Genomic DNA, 20116 nt, shown 5'->3' on the forward strand with positions numbered 1-20116 from the left:
CATTCAAATTCAAGTTGATGAGCATTATGAAAATATTTGCACAGAAACACTTCCATTTTTATCTTGTCCTGGTGAAGAAATCCTCGCATTAAGCAAATCTATTTTCTTTCAACCCTCCTCCAGTCTGCTGGAAGCCAATGGGCTGATGGATGTTGCAGGATGGTGATGCTGTTCTTGCTGCCAGGCTGAGGAAAGGTCTGTCTACAAAAGCCTTCTCCTGTCTACAGTCACATGCATGTGCTGTCATCTCTCTTCGTCCCTGAGCTGAGAGAAGCTTCTCCAGAAAAGGGGTCCATGTTGGCCTTTGGGCAGTTTCCAGAAATGCCCATTGCTGAGATGTACACAAGCTCTGTTCAGATTGATTGCTTGGAAGTTGTGCCTAGCCTTACTTGCAGCAGGAAGTTTTCAAATGTATTTGGTAATTCAGTTAGAGCTTGAAGCTTGGAATTTATTAGCTGCTGTTCTAATTAAAATTGCTGCATAAAAAAACTTCTTGTGAGCAAGTGCCGTTGTCTGATGAATGCTGAAATGAGGTGCCTCCTTTTTGAAAAGCCTGTCATACAAGACCTGAAAGAAAAGCCTCTAGTCAAAAAGCATGTATTACAGATATTTGTAATTAGGCTCAGTTAAAAATATTAAATTTCTACATTTTTAATGTAAAGATTTGGAAAAACCAAGATAAATTCCTAAATGAGGTAGACTGATTCCCCCAAGGGACTACCTCCATTGTGTTAGTTCCACTGTAGTAATTTTTAAGTGTTATTTTTATATGCTACTCAAAATATTTTATGCAATCTTTTCCCCAGCGTATTTCAATAGAAGGATCAGTTGTCTGGAAAGGTAGAGGTGGGCTTCTTTTTTCAGTACTTTTGATAGGTATTTCTCATAACTCTAGGTTCTGGTACTGGTCCTGAAGAATGGAAAGGAAACATGCCATTGTTAAATGAGAGATGTTAAAAACCAAAGCAATTAGCTGTGAGCATTAGGCATCCAATTCAGCTTTTTTATATACATACTTTATGTAATCTTCAAGAACAGTATTTCTTAGATGCAAAACTGCTGTTATAATATTTGTCTACGATGTGTAAGCTTGACAGCCAGAAGAGCTAAAAATGTCCCTTGTGTTGTGCGAAAACACTTGGAGAATACTTGGAAAGACGTACACTTGCAAAACAATTGCTTCTTTGTTTCTTGCAAACTTCAGTAACTTGAAATTCCCCAAATGTCAAATAACTAAATTATTTATTACTTAGAATTCATAGTCTCCTTGCTTTCTTAAGCCCTTTAAATTTTATTTTTTTTTTAATTTTAAGAAATGTTAAATCTTGTGATGAATATTAACTGACAGTTTGGAAGTATTTATACAAGAGTACCTGGATTCTATGGTCTAGTAGTGATCATCAGTACGATGGCTCTTGTGCTCAAAGACAGAGAGATGTCATAGAGAAATGAATTTGTTCTTGCTAAATAATGGGATTTTACAAGGCAAACAAGAGGCTGAAGTTTATAGAAAATTCTTGTATCTGCCTACAGGTTTGAGATTTCATGAGATTTAAAAATTATTTTTTAATAACTAAATAAGAAATTCTGGAATCACACCACAGTAAAAAATTGTAATTACTTTTATGACATTCAAATCTCTGGTAGTAATTCTAGTTGAATAGACTGCTTAAAAGAAATTATTTTTAAGCTGATTTCAAGGTTTATGGAAGAGACTTATGCTGTGGTATTGTCTGTCCATCTGCCATTTTAACACTACTATCTCTCCTTTAAGTGGTGTGAAAAATTAGGGGCTGCATGGAGGAAAGAGGCTCAGATTTGTGTGCTGCTGAGGAAAGGCGGGGCAGAAAGCTAAACACTCCATTCTTTACTAGACAGCAGTGGGCAAAGTCTAACTTTGGACTATCCACATTGCATATGCTCTCTTGCCTCTTTTATGGGTTGAAGGGGACCATTTTTCATTAGTTCTATTTATCACAGAAGAGCTCATTTGAATGGCATTGCTATAGCTACCTGAGCTCCAAAAGACAGGATTTTGAAAACCAATATCATATGCTTTATTAAATTCAAGTCTTAAGTAAGGCTATATATAATCATTTTAATTTCTGAGGTTTCACAAGTAATCCTGCTTAAATATATAGAGAAGATTTATCATAAGTTGTTAGAGCCATTTTTCTTGATTATCACTTACTGAGGCTTCAAAGTATTCACTTCAAAGTGCTTAAAAGCCAAATATGGTGTTTTTTTTCTTGCCACAGCATCCAGTAACCTAATAAAAGACAGATTATACTGATTTACTGTGAAGTACAAGGGATAACTAAAATATTAGGGTTGTTTTTACATGTTTGCCCCATAAGTTTGTGAGTTATTCCAGTACTACAGACAATATAGATAATTTTATATTACAGGTACAGAACATTCATGTATTTTAAAAAATCCTATTTGACATTAGTATGACAAAGGGCATGACAGAAAGGGACTTCAGTCTTGAAGCCACAGGGACTCATGGTCATCTGGCATTTCTGCTAGGAATCTGTCTAAAGGCAGAGTCCCTGGAGAAGCCCTGTCCTGCATGGCTTTTGGCAGGAGACCATGAGGATGCTGCCCTCAGAACACAATGCTGTCTTGCAGGCAATGTGCAGCTGGCCACTCTGGTTGTGCCTTGTGTGCCAGCAGGCTGCCTTCGGCCACTCTAAGCCCCTTGGCATACTTGGATGCATGCCTGCTGTCCCCCTTGCAGTTCTTCTGTAGGGACAGGCACTTCTCCAGACATCCTTCAGAAGTCCGTGAAGAACTTTTCCTTGGCTTGTCAGCACGTTTTAGGTCACTGCTGAGGCTGTGGATTTCACTCTTTGAGAAAGTTTCAGTGTCAAATAATTTTCCTTTAGGTGAGAGCTTAGATCCCGTGGAGGGTTCTGAAAAGAAAAGCAGAATAATTTCATTCTGGTTTAACCTGATGGGTGCTGGGTGACTGGTGTGGCAGAAAGAGTTGGGCTGATGCACTTTGAACTCACTGGAGCAAGTCAGCATCAGTTTAAAATGGCAAAGCTGTTCTTGCAGTGGCCAAACATGGGAGCTACACTTATAAGAAAGAACTTCAATTAAATCCAATCAGGATAGGACAGAAAGGTTATATAGTGACTGAAATTATAGGAAATACTCTGCTATGTAATGTTCTGATTTCAGTAGCGCAGCTGCACCATTTTGCACAATTAAATTCTTTCTTGCTTCTTAGCAAGCATTAGAAATCACCCAGTTCTCTCAATTATGTTGAAGTCATTGAAATAATTATGGGATCTCAACATACCAAGAGTCAAAACATTAATTTAGGAAAGTTATGGGCAACCAAAAAGAATGTAAGAATTGCATCAGACTAGACTGATAGTACATAAGGATAATACTAACTGTATATATATGTATATATATATAATATATATAATATTTGGATTGCTGCTGTGGACTTAGATCCACACTCTTCAAAATACTTCACCATATATTATGATTTTGAATACATCTATGAGATATTATTTCTGTTATTTATTTTATGGACCTCTTACATCACAATGACCCTGGAAAAGCAAAAGGTCACCTCCAGTCACAGTAGGAAGAATGGGTGAATGATGAAGACACCATGCAGTCCAGTCTGGTTTTCCAAAGAAAATGGTGCATAGGTAAGTTAAGCAATTGCTTGTACAAGTATCTGAGGCAAAATTTGGAATGAAGCTCAGGTATCCTGAGTCCTGGTTCTCACTATCATTGCTAGGTGTTATATACAGCACATTTACAGGTCCACTGTATGATATTATTATAAAATGCAGTGGATAGAAATTTGGTAATGTTTAATACTTCACCTCTAATACCCTAAAGGTTTGGAAGGCTATGCTAAGTTTTCTGGATCAGATCTGCAGAACTGCATGGAAATACAATGTTTATGAACAAACCAGTGATGTGGTTTGTTCATTATAGTGGATGTTGTAGTTCATTAGTGTGGATGATACAACATTATAGGATGTTATAGTTATGGTGGATGTTGTAGTCTGCCATCAGTATCTTTTGCTGCAATGTTTCTCCTTGCTGTGTGACCTCACATGACTGCTAACTCCTCAGCATGTGACAAGTCCCACATGGGTGGTCCACAAGACTCCAGGAGTGGTTCAGTGCTCTAGAGAAGTTTGGGAACTTTGATTTATCCCGCAGATAGAAGGGGATTATCAAAGTTTTCTACTGTTTTACTCTCCTGTTAATTGCTGGCAATGTTTGTGGAAGAATAGGATCACTGTCTTTTCTGCGCAATCAAATGCTTCTGCAGCTGGTGACAAGGCTAAAGGGTGGAGAAGAATGAAACAACAGCTCCCCCCTTTCCCCCCCTTTCTTTTAGCAGTGTGTTTTAATTCTCAATTCATCTTTCAACTTAATAAAGAAAGCTGGGATTGGATTTGTGACAAATCTCCACAACTTTCTTCCTTTTCCTGCAAAGTTAAGATTGTATCTATGCTCAGAAGAAAACTTGAGGGCTTAGTTATATCTCATGGTATTGTTTTCTGGTTTTATGATACTTTCTTACCCCTGGCGATGTTGAGAAATTTGGATTAAACTTTAGGAAATAATAAATGTTCTGTTGTATCTTTAATGGACTAGACATGTTAGTCCTTGTCTTGGCATGTTGCAGATGGAATAATATGATGTCAACCATGGAAAATCAAAATACACTCTCTTGTAGGCATTTTTAAATCTTCAAACCAAGGGCACTGTAACAAATAAGGCAAACAGCCCAGAACTGTGGACCAAAGCCCTACTTCAGAAAGTTCTTTCTTGCAAAGCCCTTTTTATCTCATACTTTCTGTATTGTGCCAGTGGGCAGTCAGCAGTGTTTCAGCAGTCAGCAGTATTTCTTTGAACATACAGGTTTGAAAGGCTCATAGAGACTGCTTTTTTCACTGTCTTGGCAATGAATCTGTTTTATCAACATGGATTAGTGGATTAGTTTTGTGCTTGAAAACGATCAATTTCATGCAGTAAAATACAAGTGGAAATTAGGCTGAAGCTCAGTGATGGATGGTGTTTTATTTTCACTCTGCTGCTGTAATGTTTTAGTCCCTCACAAAAAGAGAATGATGAATTCAAATGGAGACCTGTTGAGAAAGGGGCAAGTCAATCCTGGAGATCATCTTGAGGGTTTTGGAGGAGAAAAAAGCTTTTATATACCTTGGTTGGGCAGAGGAGGGATGTCTGAGGCTGAAAGCTGTTCGAGGAGCAGGGAAATGGCTACAGAGAGCAGGGAGCAAACACACAACTAGGTCTAAGTGATTCTCAGGATTGGGAGTCACTGCACAGAGTTGAGCTCCAACCTCAAGAAAATAGATTGCTGGGCTGCCAAAAAGCTAAGAAGAAAGGATGTACTTCAGAAGAATAAGATAATCAGAGGACCTTTTGTTGCAAACCGTTTTAAAATTTCATTTCTGTCTTACCTAAGGACTTGATTTATATACATTATTTAAAAGTTAATTCTTCTTGTTTGCCTTTTACTAGAACCTGGCTTTTCACTTGAAAAGTCTTTCTATTTTTTTGTTAGGAGCAAGGGAAGTTCCTCCTGCAAAATTTAAGCAAATCTGCCTCACAGTTCCCATTCAACTGGAAATTTAGTCTTGGTTCATCTGAAGAGTGGTTTTCAGAAACTGTTTTTTAAAAAATCTTTATTTTTTCTAACCACATGTTGACTGCATCATGAGAGTGCAGGTTTAATTTGGAGGCTTAATAATGGAATACAAAATCTGTTGTTTTTTTTTTTGCGGGGGGGGGGAAGATGACCATGTTTTCTGTCCTTTAAAGGATATTCCTTATTTCATTAGTTTGTCACATGAATCAAACTTTTGCAGAGTGTTGCTAAAACATACGCTTTTGATTAAACTTTGTTTTCAGTGTGGAACTTTTCCTGTAGAAATACTGGTACTATATAGAGCCATTCGTATGTGACACAAAATTTAAAACGTCCTTTCTTCCAAGATTTTTCCACAAGTAATACTTCTTGGTAGAATTACAACTTTGTGTACATGATAATAATGTGTTCTCTTTCAGATGAGAAAAAATTTAATCACTTAAGTTGGAAAGGGTATATACTTTGTTTCTGGCTACAAACTCATATTGTGAAAATATCAATGTCTCTGCTAGCTGTTCATTAACTCAGCCTCAAAGAGGAAACAACCTCTGTCTATTGATTAATCAAAAAAGAAGCACTGGACCTCTATTTGGAGTAATTGCAATTTGGAAAGGTACAGTGCATTAAAATTATTTGTCTTTTGAAAACATATAAAAATTTGTACTCATAAATCTAACAATGACTTTGCAGAAGCACTGGTAGGTTCCTGATCCCCTTGCACAACAAAGTATGCTGTACATAAGTTATTATTCAGATTAAAAAGAAAAGTGCAATAATGTTTATAGTAATCTTTCTTCAATGGCCAAAAGAGTTCCAGAGTTGCAAGAGATATTTCATCAACATTGAATATTTGGAACTATTGGTGCATAACTCCACAAAAATATTATCTCTGCTGTCAATTTAAGAAAAAATGTGTTAACTGTGCTGTTGAAGGGATCTTGAAAAGTTTCCTCACTATTAGAAGTTAGTTTTCTACGTTAGGCAAAGATTGCTTAATTGCAATCTTCTAATTTCTATAAGGATGAGGAGGATGGGAGTGATGCTTTCAATGACTAAATAACTACTTAAAAGGTTTTTTTAATGACACACTTAAAAATCATAACAACCTGCTCTTCTGTGTGCTGAAGTTAATGATGTCATACTTTTTCTGAAGGGTAATCTAGGAAAAGAATTGACAACTGATTCATGCATCACAGTCTAATTCTTAAATACACTTCACATGAAAGCAGAAAAAACAGACAGCATTTCATTCACCTTTCAAATACCAGAATTTGTATGAAAGCCACGACAAACAAAATGAAATTTAAACTGAGCCATTTGCTTCCTCTGGATGAAGCATTGTCCTTTCAGGAAACCACAGATGTTTGAGGCCAGCTGAGCTTCCAAGCTTCCTTCCTGGGTAAGGAACCTTTGGCTGAAGAGTTCTGTGGAAAGCAAGCATGTCAATGATACACCTGTGGCACAAGCCTTGTGTAAAGAAATTGTCTATGGCTCTATCTTTAAGCTCTTGTTCTCTCTATTTTTCTAAATTCATTGACTTTATTATACCTTCTGCTGACTTGAGTACACACTCTGGAGAATATTTTCCTTTTAAAAACAGATGGTATGGAAATTTTTGAAATATTGCTTCTGTTAAGCCCAAGCTATATATTAATGTTAACTTGAGCTGAACAAGTGAAAGGATGTGCAAATTGATTTTAAAAATATCTTAATAACTTACATATATAAAAAGGCATTCACTAGTAGATTTATCTCAATAAATTTAATATGATAGTATAAGAGTGAAGGCAACAAGAATGCTGAATGAGAGCAAATTGGAATGGAAATAGTATTTCCCTTCTCTATTATGTCTTCACTCATGAAAGATGATGAGCCAATTTCCAAGGCAATTAAAAGCTATGTTGTCAAGAATATGGCATCCCTTATGAATCTCTGGTTACTGTACTGCTGGTCTGCCATTTAGTCATGAAAAAACTCATCTTTTTAAGCTGCACCTTGCATATAGGTGTCCACATTAAATGGCAGTAATTTCAAGCTTGTTATATTACATTTTTGCTCTTTAAAAAGCTTCTACTCATAAACAAATTGCATTTATTTATCCTGTTCTTGTCTTTGTTATACTGGCATGTGCAGAGGCTTAATTTAGGTGTGCAGGGACAACAACTGAATATATCTAGATGAACTTCATAGGTTATATTTTATGATTAATTGGTTTTGTACCTATTTTGGGGGGATTCTTTTTCATAATCAGCTTCTAGAGGTGTGGTACTCTGATCCAACTTCTTTATTGCAATTTAGGCCTAGTCACTGCTGTCTAGACTGCAGTAATGATGTTGGTAATTCTCCTGTAATAACCTTATTGATAGGCCTCAAAATAGCACTGGTCTTTTTTTTTGAAGAGCTGATGTTTGCTGACTGTACAAATAATAGACTATCAGTCATTGCATGTAGTCTGGTTTTTGCTGTAATGGGAAACTGCATTAAAGATAAAAATAATCATGTAAGTAAAGGGAAGGCTTTAGGTGTGAAGATATTTTTCATCCCTACTTTGGGAAACTGTCATTCAAGCTCTCCATATCAGTGTTGTGTTGCTCTAGGGAGTGATGGCTCCTGTTCTTACTCCCTCAAGGCAAAAGGGTGAAGGCAAGGGCTGGGATCTAATGAATTGCAGGCTGAGGGCAAAGTCACCTTCCTGTGAAAACTCTGGTTTAATTCTTTTTCAGCAAATTAGACATCAGCCTGAACCGTACCATGTTATTTCTTGCTGTTTTACGAAAAGACATTTGAATTAGTTGAAGCACCAAAAATACCTGTTTCTGGACACTGAGAGTCATGTATCTCTGATAAAAGCTGGACTGGTGTGATGGAAGTTGTAAGTTGTCATTTAAGTTGGCACTTAAATGTCCAAGGAGGAAGTTCCAGAGGGTGTTTTGGCGTAGCAAGAAGAATTTCTGCAGTAGCCCTCCATGGTGTCAATATGTTCATGCTTTTCTTCAGTTTGGAAATCTCCAAATTGCTTTACTCTGAACACTAGTCTTAAGATAAGGGTAGGAAAGTATGATTGAACAGAGCTGTCACAGGGGAAGCCATCCAGCATTGCTCATTGCCTTGGGGTCTGCAGTGAGTATTTTTGCATGTGAATCACTCTCTCTTTTGCATAATTTTGTTATTAATATTGTTGCTGTTACTGTTTATTTCTTATCTCATTGCTGTTTCCAGTAAGTTGCTCTAATCTCAGCTGCTGATCTTCATCTTTTGTGCCTAAAATTCTGAACTCCATTCTGCTGCAGCAGAAGGGGCAAGGGAAAGGGGAGTGAGAGGGTGGCAGGTGGTTTGGGAGGGTCTCAGTGAGGGCACTGAATTGGGGAGTACCATTTTTAAACCATGACAACTGCACAAAAATCCTTTGGCTGTGAGAGAGACTTATCTTCCATTTACTTGTTATTGGGGTTTTTTTCCCCATTAGTATTTATGAGTTAATAAAGCAATAGGCCACAATATATATGTTTCTTGAATTGCAGTACTTGTTAGAGCTGAGGAATCCACACAGAATCACATGAGAGGAAGAAAGGGACATGACTAGCTTTGAATGTGTGCTTCCCACACAACAGAAACCCACAAATATGTGCAATTGATGAGCAGCTAAATCAAGTGTTTTGTTGGTCACTTTATTGGTTTCACATAAGGTGCTCTCCTTGACTGGAACTCCAGAACTTGTGCTGTAACATCTGCTAGGAGTCTGAATTTGTTTTGGACCTTCCAAGGTACTTGGGACAGTAATCCCACAAAGAAGATACCAGTCCTAGGGAATGGGACTTTATGTCAGACTGAATGAAAGCACACACAGACTTGAGTTGACTTCTGCTGGCTCATGGGCACATCAGGAAGGGTGGTAAAAATCAGTACTCTCCTCCTGACTCTGCCAGTGATCTTCTGGTGTTTCCTGGAAAATCACATTATCTTTCCCTGTAGCTTCAAACAAAGAAAAATGTTATTCTAGGGAAAAGTTTCACCTAGAAGAACCAGGAAGCTCATCATAACAGAAAAGTTTGTGCCTGTGATGTTATAGAAATTGCCATAAGCTTTTTGAAGAAAAAAGGTTCCTTGCCTCTAAGCCATCCATTTCCTTATGGTTTTACACAGTGGTTGATCACAGATTCAAGCTGTTCAATTTTAAAACAAGAAAGGACTGAGTGGTTGCAATGAAGATGCTTTCAGTCAGAGACACAAGTGGACAGAAGTGGTGCACAATGCAACTGTGTTTCTAAGAGTATTCTTTGTAGGATCAATTTTTTGCTATCAAGGAATCACTAAAAATAGAAGACAATGCTATTTAAATCTCTTCTTATTGATGAGATTTGTGCAAATATAAGATTGTAGTTTTTTTTTTTTTTTTTGTAAAATTGGTATTGCTCCAAGGAGAGCAATTATGTTTAGCTGTCTTGGTAAGAAACTGACTAGGTCCTGGCCTGAACTTAGGCTAACAGGAGAGAGATTACTGGGCTTCAAATTAGAAATTCCTGAACATGATGCAATAAAGCAAGAAGCTGGCAAAAGCTGCAGCTGATACCATCAGGAATGGCAGAATCACCTGGATCAGAGTGTCAAGCTATTTATATCACAACACTGGGGCCTGTGGGAAGAAAAGTAAGCAGGAGTGCTTGGTGTTTATTTGGGAGAGAATGAGAATGGTGAAACCAATGAGAGCAAGAAGGAGAAAAGGGAATATAATAAGTAACAAGCTGTGATTAGTGCTGTGTGGGGATACCTGTTGGGAAGTCTTGTACTTTGTCACTGTGTCCTAAACTAGAGCCATAAACCAAACTTCTTGTCCTGATCGTAGCACGTTCAACAAACCTACTTCCCTAATGAGGAGGAACAGGGGGAGCAGCATGCTTTCCTTAGGCTGCCAGGCAACACCTGAGTCAGATCTGGCATCAAGGTCAGATCTGGCATCAAGGTATGACCATGCCTGTGCCAGGCCTGAGGGCACTGGCATCCTTCTAAAGACTTCCTGCCAACATCCACAGGTGCCAGTGTAAACCTTGTGCAGTGAAACCCAGTAGCGGCTTTTGAGCCTGTTTCTTCCTGCTCTTGGTAGAATAAACTTCAGGAACTATGTGAGATAGTGGGAAGGACCTCTGATCACCATCTGTTCCTCACTTTAGCTAAATATAATTCCCCTAAAACTAAGGCGGTTCATTAATGTGCCATGTTTGGAAAGCACTGGTTCATCAAAAGAGCTCTGCAAATACTCCTGAGAGGAGTGAGACGTAGAAAAATATGAGCAGAAGATTCAGCTTTGCATTGTTAGAATTAATCTATTACTTTCTTTCTTTAACCTCAGAAGCCATTGCAATAATCCGTAGAGTGGATGCAAATAAAACCCTTTGTAATCTGAAGCCCTGGCAAATTTAGTCATCCCTGTGTTGTCCTTCCAACAAGCCAAAAGGCACAGTTTGAGAGCCAATGGCCCCAACAAACAGAGCTGGTCTGGTGGGGGACAAATAGTAGGGAGGCAGCCCTTCACCTTGGGACACTCTAGATTATCACCAATAAGTGTCAGAGATTTCTTTTTCAACATTGTTTTGATTTTTGCTATGTGAATGGCCATGTCTCTAGCATGGGGACTGTCTATAATGGTAACAGGTGTCCATGAACATGCACTTGATGCCTCCTGATGAACTATGCACTTGTCCAGATGGTAGTTTTAAATAGTGAGACAGAACTGTCAGCTGTAAATTAACTTGCCCTTTGAAAATATCACTGCTAACCAGGCACTTTTCACCTGTCTGGAAACGATGGTAAAGATGGGGGTGCAGCTGGGTGAAACCTGTTTGCCATGTGGCAATACTGTCCTGGCAGACCCTGCTAAACTTTTGGGAAGAAAGCTGGAGATTGTGGTGGCAGCAAGACAAAGTTAGGTACAAACTGATTTGGGATCTCAAATGGTTAATATTACCATTGATATCTCTGTTCTGGTTTGCTCAAAACTAGACAGCATAACAAGATTTTAGAGTTTGAAATGGATCATTTGAAAATTAGTGTTTCTCCCCTGTGGATGAAGTAGAATGATTTTTTTTTCACTTCCAAGGGACCTAGTTGGGAGTCATCAAACAGTCCTGTCTGTGGTCACCTGTAGGTTCAGAAATGCTATTTACAATCAAGTATTTATAGCCTTGTTGGCTAACAGGCACATTTTTCAAGACTTGGAAGATACTACTACTTCCCCTGGCCCACAGTGACTATGCTTGCTGATATGCCTAGATGCATGGAAAATTTATAAACTTTCACCATCCAGAATTCTGGCACCTCTGGCAAAAACTTGCTGAAATTAATTTTTTTAAAAAAAATGTTTCATGTGAGTTTTGATTTGTATTCAATTTTAACAAAGTTTTTAGCTTTCCCTCTCTGCCACATTTTAAAATCAATTATAGAACTTCTCAAAATTTCACTAAGTTAAGGAACTTGACAGTTTTGTGGAGGAATTCTCCCTCCTCCTGTCTTGTTTTGTCACTGTTGTGACAGACTATAATGGCTTGTAGGATGGTGGGAGGCAACTTGCAGGAGCAGTGAACTCAGGAATATTGTGCTTATCTTCTGTGAGCTCTCAAATGATGTCCCCGTTGACTGATGGAATAGTGCTTCTTGAGAGCAAACATTTTCTCTTTTGGAGGTCAGTGTAACCATAAGGCTCCATAGTGATTTGTGCAGGAGTGGGTTTTGCTGGGAAGAAGGGAGAGCTACAAACTGGTTTACGCATTTTCATCTGAGAAGAATCCATTGGTCAACAGATGGGAGCTTCTTCAAATATTCCAGAGAATATTTGGAGCTGCCAGCTTGGTGGCTGGGGACTGACTGGTGGATTTAATTGTCAAGGATTAAGGGATGGCTGGTCCCCAGCTGTATCCATTCCCAGGGATTATTGCTTCTGCTGCAAAGGGAGCAAAGCAGGATTCACATCAGTTCCTTGGCTGCCCCACGTCACTATCTAGTATTTCATAAAATTGTGTTAGGTAGTGGACTGACAGGCCCATGTACTCTACCACTGCCTGCTCTACTGGGGTAGCAGTCTGTGGCAGGGAGGTGCAGAAAAGAAGCATTCAACAAGCTACAGTGGTATTTTTGACTCAGCTAAATAAATCTTCCAGAGTTTGTCTGCCACTCATCTTGGAAGAGGTAGAATCAAGGCAGAGCCTGGTAGTGAGCAGAGGCCAGCTGGAAACCACTTCTGGCTTCTTCTGTACCACTGGCACACTTCAGAGTTTGAATTTCCTAAAATAGATACAGGGTGTTCCTGAACATCCCTACCACACTGACCTGCACAGTCTGAGAAACTTCTGCCTGACTTCAGTTGTTGTTATGAAGTTCTTTTTCTACTCTGGCTATACATATCATTGTATCATAAATGATTTTTTTACCTATGTGCATTCCATTCATTTTTGTAGGTGTGTCTCTGTCACATCAGATGAAGGACAATTGTTAGCTCCTAAATTTTGATGGTTAGTGATTGAAATATAAAACATTTCAGTCAAGGATTGAACATTTTTTAGAACAAATCATTCTGGCTGTCTTGTCTTTAAATGTATGGGTTAAAAGAAAAATATCAGAGATAGGAAAAAAAAGGATATAAATGCAGAAATGCAGGGAAAAATATTGGAGACAGATAAGATGCTCTAATGGACAGGTTGGGTTAGGAAAAAAATGGTTGGTTTAGGAGTTGTGTTTCAGGAGAAGGATGTGATCTGATTGGAAATTCCTAAGGAACTGAGTTCAAAGGAAGGCTCTGATAGGATGGTGAGAAGGAGAAAGGCCTTGTTCTTTTATAGATCCTTGTATTTCTTGTGGCATGAAGTAAGTGGTGGTGGAATCTTAGTGATCTTTGTCCATAAGCCTGACATGTTTTTTGTTACTTAGCTCCACTGCATGCTTGTAGAGTGCTGCATGGTGTAGTGGAGAGCTTCAGGAGGAAGTTCTGGGAGATAAGATACTTCAATTCTGAGGGACCAGCCTTAAATCCTCTGGGGACAGAAACTGATTCCATCTTTTGGATGTCAAGGAGAGGATACAAAAGCTGAAAACTAGAGATATCAGGTGAGTAATTGTGATGATCCTTCCCATATTTCAGAAGTATTAGATTGGAGGGAGGTCACTGGCTGGATCTTGCCCTGTTTGGCCATATACAGCTGTGTAGCAATAAAGTCTTGCTCTGTTCTGTTCTTCCTCTAAAAATGTAAGTTAGACCTATGTCCACCAATTCATTTTATGCAAGACACTCCGTGTTTATTCCTTATGGCTTCCTTTCCCACATCTTACTTGTTGTGGCAAGGGCATGAGGCTGTTCCCAGAATCTCAGTAAGTTTGCATTAAAAAGTCTGTGACACAGAAGAAAAGTCTTAGCTAGAGAGACGAGATAAGGATGAGGGAGGCTTGAAAGGCTACTGATAAAATGCCAAAGCATGGCCAGATATTGCCTGCATATGTGTGTGTATAAAATACTGGGAGGACAGGAGTCCTCTACTTGCCATACAGTGGAGGGAAAGGATGACTTGAACTGTGGTTTCACTGTCACAGGGCATCCAAAATAACCTGAAGCTTTAAGCGCTGGTCCTGTAAATTCCTTATCCCTCTCTAAAAGTACTCAGTGGTCCTTGGGATGATTCCTGCTAGTGTTTGCAGGCATGTCCACTTAACCCTGATGTCTGAACCACGGTTTTCCAAGAATCTTCCTGCCTTTAGGGTGATTTCTTGGGACTTGAGTGTAGTTGCATTTCCCAGAAGCTGTAGAGACCCTTCTCTGAGTGAGTTGACTTCTGTGGCCTACTCATGCTCAGAGAAGCATAAAACTGCAAGGGAATGGCAGTTTTGAAAAAAAAAAAAAAAGGCATCAGGCTGGTGAGTACTGAGCAAAGAGGAGCTTGCTTAGGGCTGCAGGGCTGCCTTCAGTAGGATACAAAGTTAATTGTCATCTGGCTTAAATTAAATGGATGACCTCATGAGCAATAGTGTGTTTAATCACAAAGCCACTAGAAACATCTTGACATGAGGCGGAATTGCTTTGTCAGAATTTGTTCTAAAGGGATTGGGAACAGAGGCAGTGAGGATATAACAGAATCTGCCATCCGTACAGAATAAACCTTGCTGTGCCTCCTTCCTCACTGGCTTGTTGCTGTGTCTCTCTCCTCCCTCACTGGTTTGTTGTGAAATGGTAGAACAAATGTATTGCCATCTGAAAGATACAACCTGCCTTGAAAATATAGGTCAATCCCCAGAAATGGAGACCATCAGAAATACTCCATTGCAGAACTCTTCTTCATGTCTGAGATCCTGAGTGATATTTTCAAAATATATCTGAATTAATTACTCACCAGTTGTGTGGTGGCTGGAACTCTGATTTAATTCAAGAAACTAGTGATTATCTCCAGTAAAGAAGAAAAAAGGGGAGAGATGAGAAGAGAAGGGAAGGAAAAAGGAAAGGAAAAAGGAAAGGGAAAGGAAATACAGTCTTCACAAATCTCTCAAAGAAACTATCATTTTCTTTCTATTATTCTCTTGGAAGAACTGCTCTTGAGTGACTAAGTTAAATAACACAAGAAAAGATGATGATTCATGCTGCTTTTCCTGATAGTTTCTAGTGTTCAAAAGCCAGTATCACAGCTGCAGCTTTGAATAAATGCGTGGGGAAAGGAATAAAATTATAGTAGGTATGTTAGCGTAATGTTCCCAATGTGCAGCCTGTGTATGTGATTACCTAATATTCCTTACCAGCTGTTTCTTAACATTAGTCATAGTGATCTAAAACAACCACCCTCTCTTCATTTATCTCAGTAAACATTGTTCTTTTTTGAAGAGGTAAGCTGTTTAGGAACAAAAGTTGTTCCCTCCTCCCCTTCAGCTTTTTCGTCTGCATGTCGTAATTGTCTTGAATTGGAAACAGCTATAGCTGACCATGTAAGTAATAAACAGTCAGGAAATATTTAAACATGGTAATAGCTATATTTGAGTACCATTATGAATGTGTTTCCTAGTAGTGTCTAGAAAATGCAAGGCTCTGTTCTCATGCCAGGACAAAACTAAGATAAGAGGAGGAAATGTTTTAATTTTCTTGTTTAACACCACACTTCTGTCTTTCCAAATGGAATTAAGATACCCTCTGTAATTCAGTGTTTATCTTCTCATTTGAAGCTGCTTGTACTGTGCAAACATTTTGATTTTATTTAAAATGTGCTTTGTCATGATTCATAACCTGTTCATGCTAGCACTTTCATAAGTGTCTGTCCTACTTACTGATGGTGAGCAGTGCTTTATTACTGCAAAACTCCCACGAAACTCAGTGGGACATATGTTTCCAAATACAAGGGGACACATTCTGTGGAGACAAGTGCTGCTCGGGGTGAAGAGAATCTGCTCAAGGTCTGTCTGAAGAGGAAATGACAGGAGTGCTTGTGAGACCGAGGAGAGGCAGCAAGTGGATCTCCTCACTCTGTGGCTTCAAGTACGCTCTCTAGGCGGGGTGGTGACCTTCAGTGACAAGGCAAGCTGCAAACCAAAACCTCTCTGTAGCTGAAACCACAAGACTTGTTCCTTTCTCCAGAAGAAGGCCAGAGTCAAGACATGAAATGATAATGGGTCATAAGCTGATCATAAGCAACCTGGGTTGGACCATGTGATCCCTAAGAGAGCTTCTTTGTTTTTGTATTACATCAGTGTGAGCAAGGCTGCAATTCTGTCCAGCACTTAAAAGCAATTATTTCTCAATGGTTTGTCTAAAGAAAGACCATATCAGCCTATATTCTAGTATGTGTATGGTACTGAAGTGAAAGCTGAAATCTTCTACCTGATCTTGAGCAGAGAACTGATTGACAGGTATTCTTTCTTGTCAGCTGTCAGCAAAAGGAAACCTTTGTGCTCCTCTGCAAAAACAGAGCATTCATGGAACAGAAATCAATTCTATCAGAAAGAGTTTATGAATAAGCATTTAGAAGAGGTTATTTAAAACCCTGAACAGAAAGAAACACAAAGGACTAACCAATGTGGAGAAATAATCAAACTGGGCATATATGGAGGGAAAAAAACCTAATTTCACGTTTGAAAACTAGAACAGATATCAAGGAAGAGTGTAGAGAAGGGCTCAGCTGGGGTTTGATTAAAGGTCAGTGAGGAGGTCTCATTAACATGTAATGTGCAGTGCATGTACCTCTTTGTCAACATGTATCTGGTGCAAAATCAAGGTTGATTTCTGCAAAAAAAAAAAAAATCCATTTTTTTTTCTTTTATCTTTCTGCTAGCCTACTCAAACTGTGTCTTCTTCTTTTTCTTTCAGCCATGTTCCTGTTAAAACTGATGGACAACACAGGAGTCCTCTAATCTCAGATTATATTTGGGTTTTTGTGTGGGGGAGAAGAAAAATCAACAGCTTAGAGAAATTAAAGTAGTTTTTTTTTCAGTACTTGCTGCTATGTAGCTGATAGCCAAAGCTCTTTAGAGAAAGCAGTATTGAAAATAAAGTCCCAGAAAATGAAGTGTGCCATTCATAGACAGTAAAGAAGCCTTCAAAACTGGAGCCCATTGATCAGTGCCACACATTCTGCCCTTAATGTTGTTTAGCGTATGTAGAACACTGGCATGAGGCATGTACAGTCATTGTTTCTCTTTGTACTTCCATTTATATGTTTGCTGCAGCATCAGAAAGAGATGTGTCAGCTGAAGCATATGTTGGGATACCTGACAGAGTAAAATTCCAGACATGGAATTCAAATACTGCGTTCAGGTCTTTTTGTGTAGGTAACCAGATGCTATTTAACAAAAAGATGCCACGTAATTATTCACAGGGAAAATATTTGTAGTGAACACATAAGCAATGAAAGTATGCATTCTCGAATAGTTTGAAAACAACGGTGTAAATGCAATTTATTTCCAAGGAAACTGAATTCAGCATAGTGCCATACCAGCTCACACTCCTGCTGTTGCCTGTACTTTGTGTTTATGGAAAGTAACAGCTGCAACATCTGTTATCATCACAGCGTATTTTCAGCACAGCATTAACACACATTTATACCATTCATATGGTCTTTCTCTTCTCCTCACCTCTTCATCTGAGACTACTACCCATCCTTCAAGATAAACAGGCTGTGCTTATAGAACCTGAGCTTCCAGAAGTTGAAAGACATTTGCAATATATCTGGATCTATTGCCAAATCCTTCTTGACTGGGAAAACCTCACCAATTAAAAGCATTCAGAGTTCTTGAAAATTAGTACTTCATTTTAGTTTATCTGGTTCAACAAGGATGTCCCCTGAAGTCAACATGTTAATATTTCTGGGATGTCAGCAAAGAAGTAACCGATCTCCTGGATTTCCACAAAGCATATTTTCTTCTTCTTAAACCAGCTGAATCAAACAAGGGATTTAAAAGCTTCTTTATTTTCACTGGTTTGTTTTTTTTTTTTTTTTTAATCTTGGTACTTACTAGGAAGGAACAGTAATGAGCCAGCTAACAAGTAACTTATACACTCAAATTTCATGGTCCTTTCACATTGTTGTCCATATTTATAAATCTGCTGTGCAATTCACCTCTAATTTTAGTAGGGCCTTTTCTGCTAGAAAGATGAAGAAATAGCAAGTGTTTGTCATCAGGCTGTTACAGATGAGGAGAACTGAGTCTGATGACATGTTTTTGGTCTCTTTTTTCACTTTCTTGCATTCAGTTTGTGGGTGTTTGGTTTTCACTCAAATCCTGACAGTTTGATTCACAGGTTATTTGAGCTGACCAGTGCTGTGTAATATCAACCTCCATGCAACACACAGGGTCACACTTGCACATTTATCTAGCTAGGTTGGTGTTGCTCCACGTATCCTCCTTCACCACTCAAACATGACAAGTTCATGATCAATATGAGCATAACACAGTTTCAAAACCATTCCAAAATTAAAGTCCCAATGTTTAATGATCTATGACTGATTGCTGATGTCTCAGGTGATTGCTTCCCCACATAAACTCTGGTAGAGTTTAGCTCTTGACAGTTGTTGACAATATTGACAATCATTGATAGTCATCTAAGATTGCTGTCTGTGTTCACCCTGTCCAGGTAAAACAGCCAATTAAGAAACTCATATGTTTCTTCCTTATTTGATCTGAAGAGGGTATAGTTGAGATGTCTGTACTGGGAGATTGTTTGAAATTGTATTAGTGTTCAGCTTGGGTCACCGGTGTTATCTGTGATCTCTCTTGTTATAGATAGGCATAGTATCATTTTCACAGAATAATAGTAAAACTCAGAACCTCGTATTAAAATAGGTCTTGTTTTTACACTAATCTACACTATTAATATCTGCAAAACCCCTATGACTTTGGTAGTAATTTTCTGAATGAGAGAATAACAGGCTATTAATGATACACTTCAACCTGTATATCACTGCAAGCTGCTTACTCATTTGTTACTAATTGGTGGCTTGCTACTAAACAATATTGTGTCAGGCATGGTGCATCTAGAGAAAGCTCTAACATAAAAACCTTATGGAAATCATATTTCAGGGAAATCATGGGTGCATACAGTTACAGCTCTTTTCCTATTCAGTAACTGGAAATATGTTCTCGTCATCCCATGCTTAGATTTTTCACCATAATGTCATGTACAGCAGCAGTTTCTCAAAGTCACAGTTTACATTTCATTTAATAATGAAATGAAAGGTAAATAAGGACATGAAGCTTGGTATACTTACACATCAGGATGGAAGTTTTTGCTTGCACTCATTGCTATGTACATTTCTGAACATGTTGCTGTAAGAGCAAAAGCCCTTTCCTGAAGAGTTTGATAAGCTATCCTTGTTTCCAGGATGCATGAGACTTAAGAGGAGAAGAGACAATCATAGGTTCAAGCAACCTTTCAAACTGGCAATAAAAATCAATAGACATTATTGAATGATTTTAACAAATATTGGATCCACAGTTTCCATATTAAAAAAAGTAATACATTGGGATGGAAAGGCAATAGAGGTAACCTGAGACCTTTGATAACCTGGGCACCCATTCAGATAAGGGAAAGGTGAAAGGCTTCTTGGAAATTATTCACTGGGTGGGAAAACATGCCTTTGCTTCCTGTGCCACAAGGAACCATTGTGCTACTTGAGCAAGACAGTCAAAATGAAACAGAGTGAAGCTGTTCACTGTCTGGGAGGTGTCACGTGTGGGGTCAGGCCAGAGCATGTGCACCATTGCTTCCCTGCCGTGTGTCCCAGTGCGCATGTGAAATCTCAGCCAGGTTTCTGCAATGCCTCCAGTGGATGGTAAACTTGTTTAAACTTGAGGTACACCCTTCTGTCTGCATTTAAGTTACAATTAATAGCATGAATTATTGTTTAATCTTCTAAAGGATTTTTTATAATTTTGCAGAATGACTGCCATGTGAAATACAGACAAAAAAGTGTTGATGGTGTTCATGCAGTAGCTGGGAGCAGCACT

General features: G+C 38.6%; 1 long non-coding RNA gene across 1 annotated transcript in view; it reads left to right on the forward strand.

Moving 5' to 3' along the window:
• The window catches only part of LOC135306956 (uncharacterized), a 117552-nt gene that overhangs the window by 54578 nt on the left and 42858 nt on the right, over positions 1–20116 (forward strand). The window contains exons 5-6 of the long non-coding RNA XR_010367709.1: positions 124–3671; positions 13574–13750. This is a non-coding gene — a long non-coding RNA (uncharacterized LOC135306956). The remainder of the gene's footprint in view (positions 1–123; positions 3672–13573; positions 13751–20116) is intronic.

The sequence above is a fragment of the Passer domesticus genome, chromosome 1 (genome assembly GCF_036417665.1).
Source record: "Passer domesticus isolate bPasDom1 chromosome 1, bPasDom1.hap1, whole genome shotgun sequence".
Taxonomy (NCBI): Eukaryota; Metazoa; Chordata; class Aves; order Passeriformes; family Passeridae; genus Passer; species Passer domesticus.